This window comes from Haemaphysalis longicornis, unplaced genomic scaffold, assembly GCF_048455015.1.
Source record: "Haemaphysalis longicornis isolate Haplotype H1 unplaced genomic scaffold, Haemaphysalis longicornis Haplotype H1 scaffold_9, whole genome shotgun sequence".
NCBI lineage: Eukaryota > Metazoa > Arthropoda > Arachnida > Ixodida > Ixodidae > Haemaphysalis > Haemaphysalis longicornis.
Window position 1 is genome coordinate 128,206,440 of NW_027526460.1, and position 26,377 is coordinate 128,232,816.

The 26,377-nt window shown below is 46.6% G+C and overlaps 2 long non-coding RNA genes across 2 annotated transcripts; both read right to left on the minus strand.

Moving 5' to 3' along the window:
• Positions 1-3,046: 3,046 nt before the first annotated feature.
• Positions 3,047-6,594, minus strand: LOC144151580 (uncharacterized). Its single transcript, XR_013318904.1, has 2 exons — positions 6,411-6,594; positions 3,047-5,693 (listed from the first exon to the last, which is right to left on the minus strand). It is a non-coding gene; the product is annotated as an uncharacterized LOC144151580 (long non-coding RNA).
• Positions 6,595-18,785: 12,191 nt separating this feature from the next.
• LOC144152217 (uncharacterized) lies at positions 18,786-20,629 on the minus strand. The gene is made up of 3 exons (XR_013319106.1): positions 20,434-20,629; positions 19,951-20,040; positions 18,786-19,058 (listed from the first exon to the last, which is right to left on the minus strand). It is a non-coding gene; the product is annotated as an uncharacterized LOC144152217 (long non-coding RNA).
• Between the last annotated feature and the right edge of the window lie 5,748 nt (positions 20,630-26,377).

Consider the following 26,377-nt stretch of genomic DNA (forward strand, 5'->3'; position numbering starts at 1 on the left):
ATCATGTCAATTCGCAGTCCCACTTCCAGTTTGTTTCCTCCTACTGTGTACTGTGGAGTACAGACTACTGGGTGGTAGTAGTGTCGCCAGCAAGCAGTCCTCTAGCTCCCAAGTTGCTGTTCATCTATACCATCCAGCCATACGCCTGGTTGATAAGAAAGTACAGTGGCTACTAAGACTCCCAACCCTTAATTTTGTCCATTTGCCGTATTCTTCGTCTCTGTTCAGCTGCGTGGGAAGGTTCAGCCGCAGCTGCTGTGCTTTTCTATTGCTCAGTCTTCTATCCAGAGAGTTCCTCTCCACAGTTATGTGCAAATCTGTGGTTGTCACTTTCATCATTGCTCTCTGTTACTTGTTCTGTCATGTGTTCATTAGTTGCTGTAATTGCAAGGAAAAAAAACGTGCACGCTTTTGTCTTACGACAATAATGGCTTTTTTTTTTATTAACGTTTATTGAAATGTAAAAAAAAACACCCGGGGGCCTCTTGCTAGTGCATCAGACCCCCTTAGAAGTAGCGATTAGTTAAAGTTCACGACGGGTATGGGTGGGAAATAGCAAGGGAAAAATAGTGGGTCGGTATATGAAATGCAGGAGTGTGTCCCACACTGCCTCCGCTAAATTAGGTGGGTACGAGGGACGCAAGAGATCATTTAAGGAATTTGGTTATAAGTTAGTGGGAAGGGTGTCTAGGAGAACCTGCCTTTCAGTTTAACTCAGTTTTCTCGTAAGGGATTCCTTGCTTGATTGTCATCTGAGCTTGGACGTTGCCTGTTTGAGCTATCACTTTTACTTGCATGCTGTTTGGACTTTTCATCGCAGTGGCTTTGAAACTTCGCCGCTTGATTTTGCTTGACGAAAGCTTCGTGTTCAACTGTCGTCGTCATTAGAATGTGAGGTGCACCATTTTTGTCTAATTTTGCATCTCGATGCACCGCTATCCAGATTCAAACTACTTTGACCATGTTGCAATGGTGTCACGGAATAGATGTTGGTTTCACACCGCGAGGGTCCTGATTTGTTTCTGACTGCAGGAAGCGTTTTTTTCTTTCAGCACTTCTTTACCCACGATTATTATCATTGTCAGAAAAAGTTGGCTTTTCTGCAATGCCTTTTTGGCATGGCATATTCCACTGGTGTCATAGAAAGTTTTGCTTTAAAATCAGGGTCTTCAAGCACTTTTGGTCCAGTGAGTAGCAATCTGCACGTATTTGTAACCATACAATACTGAGTTACCACCCTTCGATCCTTTCCGTCTTGTGCCAGCAGTCTCGTCATCCAACACATGAAAGTGCCCTCGACTTTTGCCCGCACTTTTCACTTATGCCTGACCCAATAACTTTTGTTGATTTCCAGTGTTGCGCATGTCACATTTTCTTTCAGGGTCACCTTGGGGCAGATAAGCGCCTGCTTGTATTTTTATCAAGTGGTTTTAGCCGCGGAGCATGCTTCGCACTCTTGTGTGAGCAGCATTATGGTGCCTTGTTGCTTGTCCAGCAAGTGATGTGATGCCATGTCAATAAACATTCTTCAGTGTTTGTGATGACTTTGGTGTTTTCTTGGCTTCACTTTCATATAGTGAGAGTTGCTATCCATCAAGAAGCATACACTTACAAATGCTAGGTATTCATATTTTTTCTTGGGAAGACATTTACAAAGTTTCGTTGGCAACACAGCATAACATCAAAACAAATAAAAACAACTAAAATGGCAAATGTGGCATATTTTTAAAATTAATAAACAGTGGAAAAACAACACAGCACGAGAGAGAGAGCACGAAAAGTGACAGCACTGCCTGTTTGTACCATTCTGTTGTTTTCGTGCTAAATATTTTCAAATAAATAAATATGCAAGGAATGCAGTTAAAGTAGGGTAACTTTTTATTTGAGCTTGTCTCTTGGACATACAAGTACATTTCTTGAATCGATTGCTGGAGGCAATTTTCGATATTGGGCAAGCACTGGATTCTCGAATGGACACAACAGTACGTTTGTTCAATTCTTATTTGGAATTGCATTGTGCAGTTTAACCCGTACAAAACATTTGGCCAAAGTCCAAAGCATTGGTTTAGGTAGAACAGAAAAAAAAATGCCTGTGTGCCAAGATTTCGAAGCATGTCAAAGATTTATAGGTGGCCTGACTTAACCTATAGCCCTCCACTGCAGTTAACCTTCATAGTTGGCCCAAGTTATGCTGAGCTTTTCCTCATGAAACCTAAAAAGTTGAATTTTGATGCTTACAGCTACGCTGTGCAATGTATAAGCCTAGCATAATTTACTCTTCAGTATTTTTACTCTATCCAGGTTTTATGTTTATTACACCACAATCAGTTTGCAGCCAGTGTTGAATTGACGAGCGTCAACCAATTCAGGTTGAAAGCACAAAATGCTTTAACAGAAATCGCAGTCTTCACATGTGATCAAATACGTAGTTCTTTAACACTAAACAAGGCTACTGCAGAATGCTAGGAGCGTAAAATATACTCGATGAGGTGCAGTTGGCCAGTGTGTAATTTAAGCAGCATTGTTTTAAGACAAACGGAAATTGGTGAAATAGCCATAAGCTTCTGACAGCAGCTATCATCGTGACTGGCCAATTCACCTGAGTGGGGATGTTACGGCTATGTGCTGTAGCTTAAAGGCCAACTGCACTCAAATTTTTGTTTGTCCAAATTTAATCCAGATAAGTAGTCTATGCTCTTGAAGTCACCATGGCGAAATCCTTAGCTCCGGTATTACAGAGCACGCCAGGTACCTTCGTTCAAAGCACCCCCGAGCAGACGACGTATGCACCTGGCGGAGAGTCGCCGAAACCAGTTCCGAGCGGCCTTGTGACGGAGGTTGGGGAACCTGTCCGTGAAGCTCGCGCTTCTCTGGCGACTTGCATGGCGCTGCGCCGGCTGCAGGGATGCGTTCGGCCGGGATTTCTCTGCTACACCAGCACGCTGTACTGCTGTCATCATCACATGTTTAAAACTAACCGCATAGGTAGCAATATCCGCCTTTTTTTTTTTCAATGCAATGAAAGAGGTTAGAAGCCTACAAACTATTTTTACTTGAAAATAATATTTTTACTCAAGGGAAAACAAAGCGCAAAACGAGCAGTTGCCCTACATTTGTCACTTCTTTTGCACCTACCACAGAAAGAGATATTATAAATTCTTGACCATTTGCACTTCCCCGTCCAATATCGGCCATATTTGGGCTGCCCCAACGCCACCTTTTAGACCTTTCCAAAAGTTTCACGACCTAACTAGAGTTGCTGTACACGCAGGTATAAACATTTTGGCGTCTTTTGCCTCACTCGCTAAGTGAACCAAAATCAGCCTTTCTCATTGTAACAAATACATCTGCACAAATATCGGCCGTCCTCCTCGTGGAGTGCGAAAGCTAACGAAACTGCTTTTCTCCTAAACAATAAACTAGATTTTTTGTTCAATTCTCAAGGGAAGTATTTACTAGTGGTAGAACGTTAGATATAGTTCACTTGAAAGTAAAGTGTTTTCAGCAGCACATGCCTCTGGTGAAAGTAGAAAACAGTGCCACATATAGGAAACTTTTTTGTGTTTTAGTACATCATTTAGATGTGGAAGCTGGCTTATAGTTTCAGACCACTTCTTAAATTCGATTCTCGATGTGCAGCAAGGTGAAAAATACTGGGCCGATATTCACGAAGCTGTTTGTACCTAATGTATTGTAGAAATAGTGATTGATCTCCGCCTGCTTGCAGTTTGTTCTCTTCAAACTGAGCGATGTGATTTCCGAGGCGCCGGCTAACGAAAGCTACTTTTCGATATCGTAGAAGCAGGTAGCCTTGTAAATCAGGGTCCACTTTTTTACTCGCAATGCCAAGAATCGCCACTCCGGCAGTTATTCTGGTGGAAAAAAAATCACGCCATATCCACGGAATGAATTGCCAAGAAATTTAAAACTCATTGTATGTCGGGTTGCTTGTACCTGTGGACTTTTTTCAGTTTAAGGGCATAATGCGCTCCCTGGGTCCACCTTTAGTCAGCTAGACCCACTGAGCTATAGTGGTGTCAAGGATGTGGTGCTGGACTTGCACTAGGGATGTCCTGGGTTTGATTCCCATGTGGTTTGAACTCTTCCCAAAGTTTTGAACTCAATCCACTCTTTGCTCTCTTTGCACTGCCGGCCGATTTAGGAGCTGTTGTGCTAGTACAGACAGCGGATAGTGGCTTCTTAGTCAATGGGCCACTTATTGCTTTCGCGTTGATAAGGTACAGTTTTCAAGATTGTGTGTTACGGTCGGTTACACTTGCCACATTTAGGGTTCTTTAAATCCGACCATGTGCAAATTGCAGGCCTGTGATAAATGGGTACAGGTGATTATCTAGATGCATAAAACTGCACCTACTGTCAAGGCATGCCGTGAATTTGTTGGTGGAATGGACATTTACAAACATGCATTCGCATGATTTCCACTGCAGCATAAAAAAATTGAGGTAAAAAAGGTGCATTGTAATAAAAGGTGCATTGTAATTTTGCAGCTCCAAAGTACTAAACTACATAAGACCAGCACTGCTTCCCCTTGTGGTGCTTTGGACGGCTCACAGCAAAGTCCACTAAGCATCAGAATCAGCTAGTGCTTGATGTAGTTGCTACATCTATTCCCTTTGAAACGCAAGCTGCTGGACACCAGATTTCCCTACACTAATAACATTAGAATTGGGTTAGAAAAGTGAAATGAACTGGAAAGCTGTGGGTGAAAGGTATGATCAACATGACAATTCCAACAGGGACAAGACCACCTTGTTTTGGGAGCTTTACCCAAAAAGACCAAGGCACTTGGCAACAAAAGGAGCCCCAACTGAAAACAGAGCAAGGCCTCACGGCTTATGGAGGGTGCTTCTCGTGGTAGAATATAACTGCCTGTCATCATGCGATTTCGACTGCCCAGGAGTCTTCACCACCACTGTGTTGACATTGAAGGAAGGTGACAGGAAAGTGTCCGCAAAGTCGCGCATCAAGGCTACTATTCCTGTTGACACTGGACAGATAAGAGCCAAAATCACAACTAAACTAGTTTTCTGCACAAGAAAGAGGTCACTTTCTTGTTTTTCCAAAGCTAATAACATGCCCTTAAATAATCCATGCATGACATATGTTCATCACAGATGGGTTTGGGTGCACCAAATTATTTGTTATACGGAACCTTTTTTCCCCGCACTGAGCAGTGCGAACTCGCAGGAAGCAGTTTTATTTCGTGTAAGGCATTTCTAAGAGCAACGCAATCACTTTGTTCTCTGTCTACTTTACTCATACTATCAATTCGTAAATTTATACCAGCAAATAGAAAACAAACAGAAAGAAGAACACAATTTAGCGCACGAGATATCCCCAGCTGTCCATTGCTTTGACACTCGCTGAAAGATTTGTAATGGTCAAGCTGGCATAGATCTGTAGATCGTTTGGTTTTGTTTTCACTGGCATTACCAGTACACACGCTGCTGTCTTCATGGCTATCCACTGCTGTGTTAGTGTAAACACTCGCTTTAAATGTATGCAGAGAGAGAACGCAGCAGTGTATCTGAAGTATACCATCAATTATAAGCCAGGCAAGGGCGGGAACCCGTTAGGTCGTGACAAGTGGCCTGCGAACAACAGTTCCCACTAGAATGGCAGGATGAGTGCTGCACGCAGGCTAGGGGCACCGTGACTGCAGTCAGGAGATGCTGCAAGAGAAAAATGAAACGTGAAGAATCAAACAACGTTCACGCAACAGTAAATAATCTACGACGACTGAAAAGAAGGGCAAACGACAGAGAAGACCACACAAGCACTGCCCCTGCCCTGCGTAGTTATCGGGGTCGTTCCGCCTGCATTTGCATCAGTTATAGAACGCTGAGTGGTTCACTATTAAATATGAAAACACATAACGAAGTAACCATCCCTTGGCAGGCACTCCTGGCAAGCAAGAGTACTAGATGCAGGAAAGAGGTGCAAGAGGCTAAAGCAGCGTGTTACAACGCCCTCACGAACCACACGCGCACACGAAAACCTTGCCAACAGCGTTCTGTCACGCTCTAACTTCACGTATAGATCGCACAGCAAGTTCATTTTCGTTACAACATTAAGAGAGGTTAGCACAAGGCACGTTGCTTAGAAAAATCGTATAGGATAACAAGCGATGTTAATGACGCCACATTGAAGAAGAGACAAAGAAGCGCCACGGGCGAGACGGGTTTCCGCGCCGTGCAACAAACCGCCAACAGCTTGCGATCGCCGACAGACGCGAACAGAGCAGCATAAACAGGAACAATAATGCAAGACGGTGAGAACGCGCCTTTAACAATTTCGTAAACGTCGCTAATATAACTGCCGCAAACAGAAAGCACGCTTTGCAGTAGGAGATATGCGAACTGATTGCAAACCCGCCAAAAAACACTCACCTGGTCGGCCGATGGTAACTGGCCGATGGTAACAGATAACTGCAAAGCTGTTGTGCCAGAAGATGCTGGAGCTGTTGAACGACGACTGACAGGGCGACAACCATCGCCAGTTTATGAATTCTTGCGTTGTCGAACGCGACTACTTGAATCGCTACGGCACGTACGCCGTGTAGGCAGCACTCGGAAAAATGTAAGCATACCGCGCGGGAACGCTGCGAGCAAACGTGACGTCACATCCGCCTAGCGATGCTCCTCACCCGCCCAAGAGGTTGGTTAATTCCTCTCCTGAAGGGCAGGTCCTTCCACGAGGTGGCGGATGAGAGCCAGTGTTTATTTGTAGTTTCGTATCTAGGAATATCAAAGTTCCAGTGTTACTGCAACTTTATGGTTACGACCGTAAGAAATGTCATAAACAAAGAAGATTTTCTTAACACTGCTATAGGATAGTACCAGAAGACACTGCGCTGTCAATGTCACGTGACTTCTTATACGTCATACCGGAAGTAAATGCTTAAATTTTTGATCCCACTCGAGCAAACAGCAAGGGGATTGCGTAAGCCGTAAGCGCTCGCGCCTGCCATTCGCGGAGTTGGCGTTCTCGCGGTGGTACGTTTGTGTTCACAACTGGCGTTGCGTGTGGGAGACCCTTTTTTGCCATCTAACAATGAAGCTGTGGAAATACCCATGAGGCTGAACACATGTCATTGGTGGACTTTAAAGATATGCAAGATTGTTTGCCGGAGGCAAGTGTATACGTGTATCGCCTTCCACGAGCTAGCTTTGTTTTGAGCTTCGGTGTACTGGGTGTACGCTGGTAAAAATCCGCATTTATTCTGGATGTTGCTGGACTACAGGGCTTTATAAAAGGGACCAGGGTCCTCTCAATTGGAAGAGTTTTTTTTCTCTTCAAGATTTTTTGCTCAAATTTGGGCAGTGTCAAGGGCGGGGGCCGAGGGTGATTATTGAGGTGTTGAAGGCTATTCAGTATTCTGCAACCCCGACAGATGTCACTTCGAAAAGCACACACTTCACTACAGTTCATGCCAGAAGTTTGGCCTGTTGAACTGTTATAGCAGAAATGAAAAAGATCCACTTTCTCTGCTTGTGCACGAGCACTCATTTTGTGCTTCCATACTACAGTCTGGTTAGCTGCGTGGGGCCTTCGGCTCCAACCCCCGCAATGCAACGGGTGTCGGACCCCTCGAGACCAAATCCTGCCGACGCCCATGAAGCGCTCCGTTCACTCACAGATCATGCGGTCTCCTCGATGGATGGTAGCTGCGGTAAAAGTTTTTTTTTCGTTTTTCCCCAGAATGAAATAAGCTTGTCCCCTCCAAGATTGAGTGATTAGTGCTCGGGTTGCCCCTCTTGCATTATGTTCTAAGCATATTGCTTAGCACAAGAACATGTCACGTTAAAAATGAGGACCACGACCTCAAAAAATAGGTTGACGCCATTGAAGATATTTTTAAATATATTATCAAAAGTAATTCTTTAATTGTGTGAAGTTCGTCAGGAATTACAAATTTGGCACTCTCCTCAAAAGATAAGTTGACACCCTTCAAGATGGTTTTTCAGCACATTATCAAACGTCATTGCGTGCAGCGTGTAAGGAATATTGAGTGAGAAGGAGCGATGCGCCATATTCTGACAATTCTTTTCGGTAGTGTTCAAGCAACGCAACAGACTCTCGCTTACTGCAGACTTCAGTTTTGCGCCCTTCGCGCTTCTGCATTGTCGATGAATTCCCCAATCCCATCTAGCGGACATGGGCAGATTGATTGATTATGGAGTTTAACGCACCGACGCTACACAGGCCATGAGGCATGCCGCAGTGGAGGGCTCCGGGTTAATTTTGACGACCGGGGGATCTTTAACGTGCGCCGAAATCTCGAACACACGGGCGTTTTAGATGCGAAGCATCTCTTGCTCGGGGGGATGTCCCGCGTCCGTGCCCCGTCCGCAGCGCTTCTGATGATGATTGTGGCAGGATGCCCCTGGGGATTGGCCAACCAAAGAATCCATCACGAGATAGCTTTGCGTTCAACCACGGTCGTCATTTTCCCGTACGGGAATCGCTGAAGAAGGAGAAGAAGACAAAGCTGCGAAGAGGAGGGCGTGTACGTTGCTCTCAGCCGGTGCACCAACGTCAGCAACATTTACCTCACCAACGCTGACGGAGACTACCGATCCTACCACAGAGACGACAACATCGACAAGAACATGATGGACGAGTTTCGCCGCATCGAGAACCACCGCCTAGTCACCGTAACACAACAGTACTTGCGTGCCTTTGCCACCGGGGTGGACCCAGACGCGGAATTCCCTCTGGCGCTACTAAACACCGGATCACTCAACATAATGGCAACACAATGGAACCACACGGAACCCCCATGATGTTTCGCATCCTCATCAGGGTTCCCCACGGGAAGATGGTGTAATTTTTTGCTTTTCGCCCTCATCAGAAAAGCGGCCGCTGTGGTCGGAAAACAAACCCTGGGCTCGGACATGGGTACGGAATTTGCGCTTGCTGTTCAGCGTCGCAAGTTTTCCCAAGATCTTTCCCAACATTCACATGTTTCGGAAAGCATTATAGCACTCGGGGGCAGTGTGGTCTCTCTTCCCTGTACTCGAGGTGCAGGTAAAAGCAATCGGGTATCGTTTCAGATATGCCAAATCGGCGTGTTTGGCAGCCGGTTTCCACACAGGCTGACAGCGTAGGGCATTTCTGACGGAAGGTTCAAGACGCAAAAGAGAACATCGTTCCGCAGACCACGCATATCCCATCATTCTGCGTGCACTTCCTCACAAAGCTAGCCTTAAAGAGTAAAGCACTGCCGTTGGAATTAACGTAGAAATTTTCCGTTCTGTTTCTAATGTGCAATTTCTCAGCCCGGTACATCCCTAACGACGTTTCGGTTACCTGGGCTGTCTCTGATTCTCCACTGTTTTTGGAAGTGCAACAACGCACCGTTCCTGGCCTTAGGCACCATAGGCGTAGAGTTTTCAATTTCCCGGAGGGGGCAAAAAAAAAATATATATATATATATATATATAATTTTTTTTTCTTTTGGTTATTTTAGTTGTTTTATTTTTAACCTTCTAGCTGTCTCCATCTGCTTTTCCCGCGGGCTTTGCTGATCGCGGCTACTGCTGAATTGGCGTAGCACGCACTGCATAGGCGTACAATTTTCCAATCTGTCGTGAGAGTGTGACGGGAGTGGAAGGCAACAGTGCCCCGAGTGAGATAAGAAAGTTTTACATGTTCTCTGAAACGGTAGGACAAAAAATTGAGAAAACTGGTACACGGTGTCATAATTTATTTTTCTGTAAACAAGACATTGGGGGCTATAGTGCAATAAACAAAAAATGGAATATCTACAAAAGCATGAATGAAATGAAATAGCTACAAAAACCACACCTAAAGCATGCATACCTTCCCCCCCCCCCCCCCCCCACACGCACACAAAGTATATGGAGTACATATACAAAGTATATAAGTGCAAGCACAACAAATAAAATCACGAATCAGAGTTTTTATACATGTATACATCAGCACCCAAAAAACTAAAGGACATGCACACACATGATATTTTACAAATGCTTCCATGGAATGGTGTCCTGTACCCAGGTTACTCATTCAAAGTCAGAAATGTATTTTTGCGTACAGCCGATCTGCCGATAAATTCGTCAGCAATGAGATCTAAGTTTATCTTTCGGCTAAGCTATTTGTGCCCATGGAGAAGAGCAACATGATTCAGCCTCCCGTCGTCGACCTCAAATATGTTTTGACTCGGCGGAGGCATGAGAATGATCGCTCTGACGTGCTATTCGAACTACGCGCTAGCGCCCCGGTGCCTTGGCGAGTGGCAGTCGGCCAGAGAAAAGCACCGGATGCTCACCCGGCAGGGGTTTCCCCAGGCATCGAGTCAAGGGGGGGTGTCTCAATGGCTCTGGGGGGGGGGGGGTTCATAAACTAGAAAAGCTTTTTTATCCCACTAGTTAAATAATTAAGTTAAATAATTAATTTAAATTATTAGACTAAGTTATTAGTTAAATAATTAGGTTAGGTTAACTAGTTAAACAATTCGGTTAAATAATTAAGTTAAGTTAAGTAACTAGTTAAGTAAACTTCCCTCGACCGTGGGATTGTCCTGCATACTCACGTTTCCGCTGCCTCCATTGGACCATTTTTCCCTGGGCACCCGACGTCACTCCCAAAATCACTTCAAGCGAGTGGGGAATTGCTGCGTCCCCCGCGTGGTATTCCACTTCGGCGTATTAAAAATGGCAGTAAGGCACACCCCGGAAAATATCTGGGTTTCGGAGAACTCGTGCACAAAGTGTTCTCGTCCTGCAGTTGCTCCCGCACCCACCCGTTACCCGTACCATTCATATGAATGTCACGGTAGCAGGCGAAAGTTTCCGTGACTAATCTGCGGCCGTTGAAGCTCCCCTTTTCCTTTACTTTTTTTTTTTTTCATTTTCGCTACTCCCTGGCTGGTAGCAATGTGGTCGCAGCGTGGTCAGCCTCAAACCACTTTGCCCCTTTCCTTTGAAAGCCTTTTTTATGTGCACATACGAACTTGCCACGAGCTGTCGAAAAAAAGGAAATAAATGCGTGCAACGCTAACAGCAAGCTCGGGGGGCGCACTTTTGTTTATTTTGCCCGAGGCTACAGCCAAGAATAGCACACGGGCAGCCCGCGCATGCGCACATCGATACTGAAAAAGGTCCATACAAGGACTGACAAGAGTGAAATTTGGGGATTCAAGGGGGGGTGTCCAGAAAAACTAGGGGGGGTCTACACACCCCCTAGGGGGGGTGTAGGGAAATCACTGTCACCCGGGTCTGAGAAGTTTCGGTGCGGACATTTCTGGGCGGAGATTTCTGTGCACGAACATATCGGCGACCGAAATATTGGTGCTTGCTTGTTTGAAACAGCCGTTATATTTTTATTTCCGCATAACGTGAGTGATGGACCATAATCTAGCGCAGTGATTGCATCTTTAGAATAATGCTGTTTTTTTTCTTGCCAGTTATTCTTAGAAATTGAACATTAGTATATATTTTTTATTTACTACCTTGTTAATTAAGAGAACACCTGTTATGCAGCCAAGTGACTGAACTCTTTTGCACACGTTTTCTAAGCCGTTAATCTATATTTGCTCGTTTTTGCGGCACGCAAATCAGATTAGCCAATTAGCCGGTATGTAATTTCTTTAAATGAAAAGGAAACTCTCCCTATCCAAAGAAAGCAGCTTTACAAACATTCAGTTGCCCCAAAAAACTCAGAAAATATTATGAATATTTCAAGCTTTATGTAAGCTGCTCTGTCACGCTAAAAGGAGTTTGCAAACACTGTTGTAGCTATCTTTTTTACAGGCAAGTCTATAGGATATTGTCGCGGAGGAAAATGGCCTTTTTGAAAACAGCTGCAGCTTCTATATTTTCTCAATGCAGATAACGCTCATACGGGCTGTGTGTACAAATATCATTCATTCCCGTATTCGGGCAAACCAACCTTCATTTTATGTTTGCACGCGCACTTTCATCTCATTTTAATTCTTTGTCCCGGCCTCCACCGGCGCCCTCTTCGCCCCTGCCTGGAGGTTTCAGTCTCCCACAGATTTCGTTTGCAGTCATATTTTCAGTTTCCCCTGGAAACCTCACAGGCCTCCGAAGCGTCACCGCATCGATGCAAAAGCTACACATTCACCATGAGCTCATACAACCTCTCTAATGCGCAACAAAAAGCCAGCCGAAAAGGCGCTGAGAACACAATGACCAGTATCGTTGGCGTCTGTCGCCACGATTGAGGAACAAGCATCGCTGGCTACACCCTTCCGCGCGTCGCGGTCACACCCACGGCGCCCCCTCTCCAGGCTTCGCCTTCGGTCGCCCCATCGGCAAGGAAAAAATTAGCTGGTTTGGAGAGATGCGACAGTCGTCTTCAATTTTCCGACGTCCGGTTTACACAACAGAGATGCACAAGTGACATCCCCCTCTCTCTACCAAGGGGGCTCGTGGTAGCCGGCGGTGCTCAGTTCCCCCGACACCGAATGCAACCAAGACCAGATTGACAGAGAAAATAATTGAAAGGGATAGCACACGCGCTCAAGCTGGCTGGTTTCGTTTCTCTATTTTTCGCGGTGGTTTGGCGGGGAGGGGGGGGGGGGGAGGAGAGATAGGAATGAACTACGAGCGGCAGCGTCCTGTAGCGTTGGGTGAAGTGAAATCAAGCGCTTCGGTAACACTAAAGTATTACGGTTGTTCACATGAATGTTAAAACAAAAAAGTTTGAACGGAAGTGAAAGTAACAACTTAATTTTTAACATCTACCGAAATCGTGTTTTACGCGCCGATGCCCCTCCTCGTTTTAGCGTTCGTTTCCCCGAACGAAGCCGCAAATACAACTCTCGAACGTAAAATTATATCAACTGAAGAAATTACAATATTAAAGCTAAAATGTTGAAACAATGTCTGGGAGATCCCGTGCGCCGAAACGACCTACACCGAAATGACCTACACCGAAATGTCGGGATCCCTGCTTACCCCCCACGGGGCTGCATTGCCACTGGAACGGAGAACGCTTAGAAAAGGTAAAATGAATGAATGTAAACACGCCTCTGCTTAGAACACAAAGGACTACACTAAATAAATTTGTTAAGTGTCCCGACTTGACAAACAATTCTCCACCGACTGCCGGTAGCGAGTAATTCTAAACTGCGGTCTGAACGAACAGCTGAATATATAGAACTGATGCCACACATACCTTTGCCTTGTTTCTTTGCGTGGGTGTCCAGTACACTCGATCGCGCAGCCCAGCACAGCCACTTTTCACACGGCACGCTTCCCGCCAAACAAAACGGTTAGACGGATGGTTCTGTACTCTTGCCAATCATGTGCAGCGCCTGCTTCTGTCCGGCCCGCTACGTTGTTCGGTCGACCGGCCCTCGTCTCCAACTGCCAGTTTTTAGTTTCCTTGCTCCCAAAACACCAAACACTTCAGTTTTATGGCACAGAAACCACGCCTCCAAATGCGTGTCACAATAGTATACGAAGGCCAACTAACACACACCGGGCCGCTGATTGGCCGGGTTGCTTGCACTGTTTTTTTTTTTCTTGCATTTTCGTAAAGGCTCGGAGTGAGTGTCAACCAGCCGGCCTAGAGGGGCCAAGGGGCGCGACGCGCCACAGATGGAAGCACTAATTCTTCGAGTGCATTTTGTTGTGTTTCTCCAGGGGCGGCGGACACGCATGCGGCTAAAAGGAGGAAATTATTCCACGTTTTGATTGGCTCCTGAAACCACTGTCAGTTGGGGACAAAAGTTAGGGACATTTAGGGAATTTGTTGTTGCAGTGAGCAGGCTTGATGTGGCTTCGCGCGTCGCCTCCTAGGGAATTCCCTGTAAGTAGCTGAGAGGAGGCGATGGCCAGTGTCTAGCAGCAGACGACGCAAGAAACGGCTGGAACTGACGCTTCCTTTTGTAATTACTTCAATTTTTACGGGTGTCTTGCTGAACGATTTTTTTAATGCGGAGCGTGCCTGCCTGACCGTGTCCATGGTGTCGCCCCGAGTTTGTCCTGCGCTGGTTCCTTTATTCTTAAAAAAACTTCAAAATTTCTTTCTCCTCTGTGTGGCCCTAATATATTACTGCTGGCCCGCGCCAACCAATAATCAGATTTGGAGGACGTCTTCTTCATTATTTCTCCGACACTTAATTACCTCTGCGTTTAAGTTTCTGCTTCTTTCAAGAACGATGAGAAAATCATCCGTTCACGGCTGCGAGATTTACTACAACCGCGCGTGCACCCGGGAGAACAGTTATCGCAATAGCAGTTTTACTTGTGCAGTGTGCCACATTTAAACTAAAAAGAAACGTAGGATAAGATACTGCCTTCTCTAGTCAGTTTCCAGATGTGGTCATTCCAAAATGCATATTTATTGGCAATAGATGGTAGCGTAGCTTATTTAGTGGATCTAAGTCTAAACAAATTTGTGTTATTGCAGGATGCTTGATTGCTATGACACTAGCCCTTTGTAGTAACCGATGTAAAGCAAGAATTAGATTGCTTCCAACTTACAGGCTTCAAGAGCAGATGTGAAGGCCAGTATTAAAATATGCAAAATCTTGAGAACCTGCTGTTGTAAGAGAACCTGCAGTGTAGCATCTCAATCTTAATGTCTTCTTGTGAAGACCTTTAACATGTTCCTCGGACAAATGTCATAACTTTTCAGCTTGAGAGGTAGTAGTAGTAGTATGTATTGTTGAATAAGGCGGACTTAGCCTTGCATAGCTGCCGGCAATTGCTCCGCCTAATCGTCCCCAATACCATATCAAATCTCTCAAAGTCATAACACCTCACTTAGTCCTAAAATAACAGACACGCAATGTCACCACACCTCACTTAGTCCTGTGGACTGCAAGAATCCGAGTAGGAGATGAGACACATCTCTTCGCACAATCCAGTGGTCCCTAGAAAAAATAATGTCCTCCGATGTAGCATGGGCACTCCTAGCTACTACTTGAATTGGTTGTGAATGTTGGCTACCTGGCAGTTCGTTTAAACTGCAGCATAAATACCAATAAGTGACCAGGGGACGATGACGTGCAAGTGCTTGGGTATTGTCCTCCATGTTATTTCCACGTTCCTGAACAATGTAAAAGGAATATACCAAATGAAGGAGACAGTTTTTAGTTTTATTTATTCCCAGTTTCACGGCCATAGAAGACGACATTTCAGAGGTGCTCAGCACAAACATTGTAGGTGCATCCAGATGCTTGTTGAGACCCCTGTCACTGAAAAGTAAAAAAGAAATAGCATTTTGAAAACTGGTCAAGCACTACATATATTTCCTTAGGAGCCTCCCATTCACAATTCAAATGAACAAACAGCTTAAACACAGTACACTATTATTGTGTTGCTTGCGTGTATGTTTTTTAGTATGCGTGTGGACACTGACGTTTCTGCTGTATCGTTTTTCCTTTATTTTTTTTCTTGTACGCACGCGGCAGAATTCTCTTATGTTATTATTCTTCGTTTAATCTGCTCAGGTACCACACCCCTCATTAATGTCAGTGGGGCCATAAGGGTATCTTGAATAAATAAACATAGAACACCAAATACATGGTGCTACATCTACAAATTAACGTTCCTGTAGCAGTTAAAAATTTATAAAATAAATAATAAAATGGCACATTTTCACACATTTCCTAATACAAATAAAAACACGTCCAACTCCAGCTTTCTTCAAAATTTTGTACTATACCAGTCTCTTTGAACCAGGCAAAAAAACTGTAAGCATCTTGAAAACAATTTTATTTGCACGTAAATTGCAGACAGCTTAAAGGAGCCATGAAGAGAAAACACAAGTTTGGTTCATTCAAAAGATTGTCTCGTTAGAATCATACTGACACCACTTTTAACGTAAACTTCGCTCAAATAAGCTACATAATTACGAAAAACGGGAATGGTCATGCGACCCACCAGCTCATTCCCCGCAACAGAACCTATGATGTCACATGAGCTAAGCTCTGCGATTGGCGGAGGCTGGCAGAAGCAGACACAAATTAGGTAGAGCTGTAATTACAAACTAGACGAACGAGCGATTTGCGCTTACATTTAGGGCACATTCTTTACAAAGCAATAAGAATGATGGGACAAACAGTGGAAATTATGAAAGCACATGTAAACATAGAAGTACTGATGCATTCTGCTGTTCGTACTGCGCACAGCATGCTTGGTTTAGCAGCACAGCACTACGGGGCTTGGGGCTGTCTCAGACGACACTGGCCGATTGACGCAAGCAACGATGTTTTACGTGACCCCATTTGTCAAGCGAGCACTGTTTCAGGGAACGAATATTTTCTCCCAGAACAAAAACAAGCCAGGTTTAAATGCGGGCAAACACAAACCAAACGCTTGCCACGGTATACGCCATCTAAGTTACGGAACGTAAAAAAACGCGGGAACAAACCAACACCGCTGTACAGGGCGGAGACAACCTTTGAACGGTCCCGTCCCGCCGCAATTGGGCCAGCGGGCTCAACGCGTTATTCTTTTCGTTTCCCACGAGACCTAGCAACGCGAAACAGACAATATGATTCAAACTTCTTCAGTAAACCGCGTTGCGGCGATAATTTTAGCGCGGTTTTGACACAATTACTTGCTTCGGCGGCGAGCGAGCAACCGAAAATGGCGGCGCCAGCGTATACGTGTCTCTACCCTGTACGGCGGATGCGTGAATCAAGGTACTCTAGGCTGCAGAGCGGTCGGTTCCTGTGATGTCACTTGGGACCACGAAAACGCACGATTGAGCGGGAAAATCAAAATTTTAACCTAAATTGTTTAATTTCTCAGTGAATAAAGCACCGTTTGTATCCGGACAAGCGCTGGGGGCACTATAAAACACGAAATCTTTCGAATAAAACCAACTTGCATTTTCTCTTCATGGCTCCTTTAACTTAGGTGTCGCAGAAGCTGTTGTACAACAATGACTTACTTGCTCGTCTCTGTTTTTCTGATTTTGCTCTTCTACGAACAAGTCACATCCTACAGTCGCAATGAGGTTGGTCGACCTGTTAACAGTTACAAAATAGAAAGCTATTGTATTGTGCTTATTTCTAACATTATTTTAAAGTTCTTACTCTCACTCCTGTGACACCTAAGGCTGATTCAGCTGGAGAGCACCCCTATGTTGGCAGCAAATTCTATAGTGGTATGAAGTGGCAAAGATTTGGCAAAACAAAGCTTTTTTTGTGATGTAAGGATGATGCTCTACCAGGTGAGCGCAAGGGTGGAGATTGCTTCACCTTTGCACGATAATGCATTGATCACGACTAAGTTCAGTTAGGTGTCCTGGACATTTCAGAGAAGTGCCGAGCAAAAACTGTTTTGAAGAACAACTCAGAAATACTAATGGCCAGAAATGGGCGGCTGGGCGGCCAGAATGTTACGGTCTCTCTTAACTCCAAACTAAAAACAAGTCAGCTTAAAACAAGTAAAAAATACCTTAAAGGAGTAGCACCACTATTAAACGTTCATAGCATGATTAGGCTCTACTTAAAAGGAGTAGTACTTGAAATATCAAAGCTGAAATAACTATGCAAAAAGTTTCCTTTGTAGCTGCAGATTTTAGTAGCAACCATTCAGTATAACATATTTTAAATCAATTTTAATATTTGCATGCACAAGAAAGCTCCGAATGAATACCCTTTCGACACTGGCATAAGCAAGATACGTGGAGTGCCTCGCCATGCAGTTCGCCCCAAACTGCCGACATTAGGGCTCCAGTGACTTAGCCAACACACTGGCTGCTGATGGTGCACGCTGCACTGCCTTGTGAATCATGTCACAGTTTTGGGACTGATATCGTGTGGCCCAGACGTGTGCGGCCATGGCCAGCTTGGGCCACTCTAGGGCACGCATCTAGTCTGACCATGATGCAATGAGAACAGCGACATCAAGAGTGCCATTCTCTCATGGCGGCCGCCTTGGTGTTTGTTCTGTCCAAGCCAAAACTGACACGAATAAACAAGGCTCAAAATAATTATATATACTGAGGTTGACTATCTAATGTTCCAATCTATGATTCCTGGGCTGGTAGGCACCCATAGAAATGGGAAAAATGTAACACGAGAATTTCATACCAGTACTTTTTTAGAATATTTACATAGACAAATGAACTGCAAGCTAATGACCCTTTCTGCCAGTTGTTGCCCCCATCTGTCCACCATTCCTCAGCTGAGCATGAAAGACTGGTACAATAAAGTGTCAAGTTTAGATCTGACAAGTTTGCAAGCTCAGTGATTCACATTGAACTTTTTGTGTCCTTTCTTTACAAGGATTTAACCTATAACCACTCCTCCCTGGCTTGGCTCATGTACAATGCTTAAGCTTCACGCACATACTGTACTTGGTACAGTTTCATTTACTAAAGTGAAGCCTCCAGCCTCTCGCTGATGTGTCTGTAGTCCACCCAAAATGCACTGCAGAAAGCCAACTTTTTCTAATGATGACGATCGTGGGTGAAGTGAACGCTTCCCGTGATCTGAATTGAACCTGGGTCCCTCATGTTATGAAGCTGACATCTATCCCATTGCGTCATTCCAGCACAGTCGAAGCAATCTGGATTTGCATAGAAGTGGAAAATTACACAGGAAATGTACACCTCCATCTAACGACAATGGTTGTACACTACAGAAGGTCATGGATTGCCTGCATCAGTAAAGCTCTAGAGAGCACAACTGCAGCGCATCAGACCGTCCCAATAAGAAACAGGTGTTCAGTACTGGGCTGGTTAATTTGGTGTTGGACTTGGTTTCGGAAAGCTTCACATCCCCCATTTTTGTCGTTTCAACGGATGGGCAGTTGATTTTTTGTTAAGTCTTCCCGTCAGTAACTAGGACACAGCTACATATTTGGTTGTCATACTACCAGGGTGGTCTGCGAGCAGACACAGTCTGTCTGCGGCTAATTTCGAGTGTACCACAAAACGACCCACTTGTGGAGGCATTCACCTGCTTTCCATGGGTACCCAGAAAGGATGTAGACCAAGCCTTGCTCTCCAGGCCCTGCACCAACATCGTAGGGGCCAAGTCCAAGCACTTCTTTTTTTTCACTGGAAGCCCTCCTATGCAGATGCTGCAGGAACAGGATTAAATGCTGTGTCAGCACAACTGAAAGTTGGGTAGGCTAATAATACATCTTTGAAAAACAAAATGCGTAAAAGATGGCGACGTGGAATAAGACCACACAGGACAACCGACTACAAGAAAAAGAACACACATACAGCACATTGTTTTGTGTTTTCTGCAAAAGCAGAAGTGGGCAATCTCTGCCGCATTGTTAATAACAAGGATTATTGAAGTAAAGGGAGGAACGAGTGCAGTGTTAACCTTGCGCAGCCTTTAGTTCATTGTACGATTGGCATGGTTTACAGAATTCCGTTGTCATGTAAGTCCGTGTATGTGGGCCAGACAGGACGCCGTCTAAGCGTCCATCTCGGAGAGCACTTGTTTACGGTAACGAAATCAACGGGTGCAAATCTTCCTGCACATGATAAAAAGTGTGGGTGCCACCCTTTGTTTGACGAGGCTGTGGTGTGTCCCTCCTGCCTGTACGCGTTATTTGTGTGCTTTCAAATTTTCAGTGGCTTTATGCCCTGCCACATCCTATTTGTCCCATATGCAGCTTCTTCCATTCACCTTCAATGTACACTTTACTGACAGTTGCTCCTGGTGCCTCCTCATAAAGGGCCCAAAATGCCGCTTAACCTTCACAGCCCCTTGGACGATCTGATTCTGCCGCTGTCATTTGGTCTATCCTTTCTCTCTCCCTCTTCCGTATTTTTTGGCTCACGATTTCACGCTTTTGTTTTTCCCTTTGGTAGCGATATCCTTACGTTCTCTGCAACAGAAGCGACGTTTTCCATTCACCTCCCGCAACGCAACTTAACTGCCCGAAGAGCTAGAACGTTGATGCGTGCACACGACATACTCGCGAGATTAACGCTATCAAACACACGCATACTTACGATCGAGGCACTGCACTTCAAACATCCAGGACAGCGCTTCGGGGAGTACACGCCACCGGTTCGATCAAACTTGAGCAATGTTATGGGCTCCTACACAAAAGGAACAACGAAACGCTTGAAACTGCGGCCGGGGTGTTTGGGGACACAGCATCGTAATTTGAATTGAGCGTGTGCTGCATACTCGGGCGAGAAACAGGGAGTGGGAAAAGAATCCACACGTACTACGTTGGATACACGAAGCAGGTGTTGGTTTGCGCGCCAACGTCTGGTTTGTCGTTTTCCATTGTAGATCTGTTCCTCGCCCAAGTATGCAGCGCACGCTAAATTTGATTCAAGATTATACAAAAATCGTTAACATCACAATACAGCTAGGAGGCCGAGCTAGGCGGCCACGTAAGCAAGAATTCACGCAGCTTTAGGGTACACAGTACAGTGGTATAAACACAAAAACTACAACAAACATAAAATAGCGATGTTACTGACCTTGCTGGGAAAATGAGCGCATCGATGCCCTCTTTTCCGCTCTTCCATGTCTGTGACTGCAAACGCCGGAGACCGGCATGGCTGATCTACGCTGAGCTCAGGTACAGGAGGCGATGGCTCAGGCTGCAAGTCTCTCTTGAAATGTCGTAGTAGGTATGTCGGATACGGAGATCGCACCAATACTAGCATTCACGGTATATTCGGTATATTCACGCATCTGCAGCTTCACTTGGCAGCAATCAACACAAACACACGCTGGGTACTCAAATCGTTCACTCGGGGGACCCAGGGAAATGCTGCGCCTACTTCGGCGTTGTCCCTAGGCGCTCAAAAACAAGCCCAGTGACGTCACGTTTTGATCACGTGACCCAAGGATTTCTTTCCTCCTTTTAGCCGCTCCGGGCGGACACGGCGGCAACTGGGAATCGGTTGGCCCTAAAGAAGCATGCGAGGGGGGGCGGGGGCCATGTGGTTTCGCACCGGGCGCGTTAAAGGGACACTGAAGTGAATTTGTCAAGCTCCCGTTTTTGCTTGCACTGTGTAGACTGGCTCAAATTAACACACTATTCATCGTTTATCCGGTTGACAAATCGGTAATTATTTTACAAAGCGCGAAAGAAGAAAAACTACTATGCGCGGTTTGTGGCGGCCGCACCAACTAAAGGCTGTGACGTCAGGAGGGGGGGACACCATGATTGGACGATGCCCAAGGTTAGCAATCAAAAGTTTCGGTTTCGGTTTCGGTTCTGTAAAACAACATGCTTAACATCTGATGGCGTTGTTGGATGGGCATTCTCGATTTCTCAATTATCGCCGTACCGCGCTTCTGCCATGTTGTCGGCTGTCAAATGTCTAAGATAAACCTCCCAGGGCGGCTTGGAATCGTAGAAATCACTAGACGAGGCCTACGCAGCGGATGAACGCCCTCCGCGTCACCGCAGACTCTCAAATGCCATGCGCTTTTCCCGCATATTCGGAGCTTGCCCCACTCATGTCTGTTCGTAAAAAGCTAGTTCGCACCAGGCCAAGGGTGTGCTGATTCAGGCCTGGGCCCACTGCCCGCAAGCAGTCGGTGCTTGTGGCAACAGCACGCCAACGAGAACTCGCTAGCGCGTCATTGTCAGTATGCGCGCGTTCTGCGATCTCGCTCGTGGAGCAGTGAACGTTACGGCCCAGAAATGGTGAACTCAGTTCAGAAAAGATCGGCCGCATACGAAAAAATCAACTTACAAAAAAAAAAAAAATACATGTACCCTCAGGGATTCGAACTTGTGACTTTCAAAACAAATTCCAGCGCCTCAGACCGCTAGGCCACGAGCCGGCGCTGGCTGAGTTGGATATATAAGGTTTATAATGTATGATCAGTTTACATTTTTATTTATTTAAGCATTTTAAGTACTTTATGTGACTATTTGTTGTATATCACTCCTGCAGTAAGTGTCCCCCAAACTTCCACAATATCTCACGTCTAGCAATTGCATTTCTTTGACGGAAAAGCGTTCGCAGATGTGCGGTCGTGCTGCGGACCGCTGTGCTTGTTTACCCAGCGCAAAAAGTGCTTCCTGCTCCCTAGTTTTGCGCTGTACGGTAAAAGTTTCAGGTGATTTTATTTTCTTAGTACCCATACTGACTTCGCTGACTCTTCTCTCGCCTTCAATTGGCCTTAGATTTTCCTACTAGCGTAAAGTCAGCGAAGCGTCGCATGTGCACTTGTGCAGCGCTTGTGTGGAGCGACCCGGACTCTGAGTTTGACACAGTGTACAAACTAACAAACTAAGGAAAGGCACATTCTTTCATTCACAAAGGTGTTGTGGCTTAGTTTCGATTGAGCGAGCGAATAGGAACGACCCGTCGGCGGCCGGCGGACGAAACGCTGGGCCGACTGACTCGATCGGTAGGTCGGCTGGTCGGCGAACCGTGCAGTAGCGCAGCCATTTTCCAGCTCATCTCCTGCTGACGTCACACGAAAACGCCACAGAAAATGGGCGAGTGTAAAGAGAGGAGGACAGCATTTTCGAATTGATTTTTCTACTAAATAAATTCGCGTAAACGCGGCCAGAGTGGTCGAAACAATGCCTACGGACTCCGAACTACAATTTGCGCTAGTAATCCCGCAATGTTTACAAATCACTTCAGTGTCCCTTTAAGTGTTCAGGCTGCGGCGCGGGAACGGTAGCGGCAGCGCAGCGGCCGGGTCATAAATCGCTGGGTGGACTCGTCCCGAAGACGCGAAATGTCAAGGCGGCGGCCGCGGCGTCGACGGCTTTCTTTTAGACTGTAACACGCTCTGGTTTGTTGTGAAGTGCAGAATTTGGGGATGACCGGAAACGGAACGACAACTGGACATAAATTCTCACCGCCGTATTCACAAACCTAACTTAAGTAGCACTTTTCCCTTCGGGCACTTTTCGGCGCCTCAACGCGTTTCAAGAACCAAACTTATGCTGAAAGGGCGCCTTTTCGCGTACTTATCGGGCAGAAAGTAAGTGCTACTTAAGTTAGCTCCCGACCTCACTTAAGGGCGCCTTGTCGGGATAAGCAAGATGGACGACTACGACGACAGCTTAGCCGATGTGGTCGATTTCATCGAGTTTTTGAACCGTGCGAACGAGATCAACGCTTACGCGTTGGCGCATAAACCACCGCGAGTGGTAAGGGATCGAGGCAACCCCATGGAGGAGTACAACCGGTACAACGACGTCGAGTTTCTCCGTCGCTATCGTTTTTCGAAGCGAGCCGTGCAGCAGCTGCTCGCCAAGTTGCCGCTTCGCGAGAATACGGACGCACGCGGCTGCCCGCTGCCACCGCTGCTTCAGCTGCTCGTGGCGCTTCGGTTTTACGGAGCGGGAACCTTTCAAGTTGTGACCGGGGACTTGGTGAACGTTTCGCAGCCCACAGTGTCGAGAGTCGTCGCCCGGTTGTCGATGATGATCGCCGCTACTTTGTACCCGGCCTTGTGTAAACTGCCTACTGCGACAGAAGTCCCTGCAGTGATGCGGCAGTTCTACGCCATCGCCGGGTTCCCTGGAGTGTCAGGCTGCATCGACTGCACTCATGTGCCAATCCGGAGCCCAGGGGGAGACGACGCCGAAGTCTTCCGTAATAGAAAAGGATATTTTTCTATAAATGCCCAAGAGAAAATATATGAACTGGTTTTAGCTGGTCTTTGCTGGTTTCTGCTGGTCCCAGCTGGGGCGCTGCTGGTTTCTGCTGGTCCCAGCTTGGCCGCTACTGGTCCCAGCTGGGCCGCTGCTGGTCCCCGCTAGGCCACTGTTGGTCCCAACAGGGCCTCAGTTGGGACCATCAGGGCTCCAGTTGGTCCCAACTGGGCTGCTATTGGGACCAGCAAGGCTTCAGTTGGGACCAGCTGGGCTGCTGTTGGAACCAGCAAGGCTGTAGTTGGGACCAGCTGCAGTTGGGACCATAAGGGCTGCATTTGGGACCAACAGTTGCTCCCAGGACTTCTTGGTACCCAGATGGTCTCTGCTATAAAGACCGACTGGAACCAGCAAATCATTAGCCGAAGGTCGTAGGACGTCTACAGCTCAACTTTGTGCTCCTAAAACGAATATAAGCCTGGTCCCGAAACAATTGGAGAGCTGCAGTGTATGTGCCCAATTCGTTTCTTGAGTCCTGGTTTTTTTGCTATTTCTAGGCATAATATACTCGCCGAATATTCTATTCTAATTCCCAAGAGAAAGAGAAAGAAAAACGGACCCTCGCCCACCAACACTGCAAAAATCAGCCATGCCCTAACCCACACTTTTCGCTTCATAAAGCAGCCAAGTCGGAGCGGACCTAAAAGCTGACAATCGTAGAAGGAACCTGAATTTGCAGCTTCAAGCTATAAATGTATTTTTGTCGCTGATTGTTCGTTAACGTACCGGCCGTACCGGCAACGTTTTTTTTAACAAGCCGGCCGCGAAGCCAACTGAAGCCGTGCCAAGCTAGTTGTTTCCTAGCCAACATGGCGACGATTACAAAGTGCGGTGTGCGGTGCTGTGATCGTGTGTTTGCGCGGGACGAATACGGCGCCAACTGAGCATCTTGTAACGTAATTCTACATCAAAACAGTCGGCGTCATGTCATGGAGTGTTGCCGAAGATGTTTTTTTTGCCCACCGAACTTTTGTGAACGTGAACACGGCCGCATTTCGCGGCGTCATGGTGTAGTACGTAGGACTCGCCGCTTCGTATGTCTTTGTTAGAGTTCGTGTGTCCTGTGAAAAGACGCTACCTGCATCACTTGCTGTGCAAAGGTGAATGCCGTTCCGATATAAATTCATAATGGGAATGCTGTTCAATGGCCGTTGTATAATTTGTCCAGAGGAGTTCTAGACGCCACGAAATTAAGTCGCTGTAAAAACGACAAGGGAAGTGTGCATGGCAGTTGCAACATTTGCTGGTAAATAAAATGCATCTGAGTGCATCATGTGTAATGTCTTCATCATGCTGTTCTAGCTGGAGGCACATGCCACTGGCGATATATATTTTCCCCACCAAGTGACTAATTCTAGATGAGAGCAGCAAGCCTGTGGGTCCCAATGGGGACCAACAGCCTGCTGGGACCAACAGCTTGCTGGGGCCAACAGCTTGCTGGTCCCAACGGGGACCAACAGCCTGCTGGGGCCAACAGCTTGCTGGTCCCAACGGGGACCAACAGCCTGCTGGTCCCAGCTGCTTGCTGGTCCCAACGCGGACCAGCAGCCTGCTGGTCCCAGCTGGGAATTTGGCCATAAACCACCTCAACGGGGACCAGCAGAAACCAGCATAATATTTTCTCTTGGGTGTTCAGGTGAGTCCAAAACCACCCATTGCGGTTCCCGCATGAAAAAAGTTGCAAGCCACCTCCCCTCCTCAAAGAGGTCCTCAGCTTCTTATTTTTTAAAGTATCAGGTCGCAAACGTGTTGCGACCGCCAGAAATACGGGCACGAGTCAGCCATTGCACCGCCTAAGAGGCGCCAAAAACCACAGTGCCGCCAAGTAATTTGTGGGCAAGCGGGTTACACCGCATACGCGCACACGCCGGCATGGTTATCACCTCCTCAGCAGAAGTGGCGCACGAAGGGGAGCGGTTCTTTATCGAGGCTGCAACCGTGTCCGCCGAACCACGTGCACTTGTTTCGAAGAAGTCGCTTCGTTTTCTAGTTGCCGGCGGGTGGGGCGTCCGCAGAACAGCCGGCCGGCCCCCATTTTCCGCCTTTGCCGATGCGTATACACTGCGTGGAGGCTGGAGCGTTGGGTTACTGCGGCTTCCCTATGTCCCACTGGATTGAAGGCCGCACGCTTCCCCACCGGCCGCCTCCTTTCCAGCTTCCTCACCGTTTCTACGAACTGTGTGTGTGCGTGCGCGCATTCCGAGAACAGTGCGCCGGCAGCTTGCGAGGCATCACGGGTGCGTGTTCTTTTGCCTTTGGATATCGGAGGGTCCTGTCAGCATGCGGCCTTTCGGGACGCATGCGGCATTTGGAGACGTTCCGCGTGCGTCACGACGAACGGTTTTAGGCCATCGACTGAGTTGTAGTGGGGGTTCGACCTTTGACGTGACGTTTATGCGCAGAGCGCACGCTTGGGAACAAGTCAAAGATCCTCAGAGGTGCAATAAAGCCTCTTCGCCCCTAACTGATTTCGGAAAAGGGGACCGCTACACCTGCATGCTGCGGAGCATCGAATAAAAACGACGAGTGCCCTCTTATTTGTTTTTTACTGCTCTTTGCTGTCTTTTTTATACTGTTTTCTTCGGTATCGAAATTCGCACCCCACCCCCCACCCCCCCCAAAAAAAAAAAAAGAAAAGAAAACAGTCTCTGGGACCGCTACTGCACCCAGCCAGGGTTCTGTGGAAGACGTTCACGCTTTCATTGTTTTTCTGGGAAAATTAAGATATCGCGAATTTAATTAAGCGCACAACGGGCGGAGAGCCGCACCTTTGCTGTCTTGCCAGC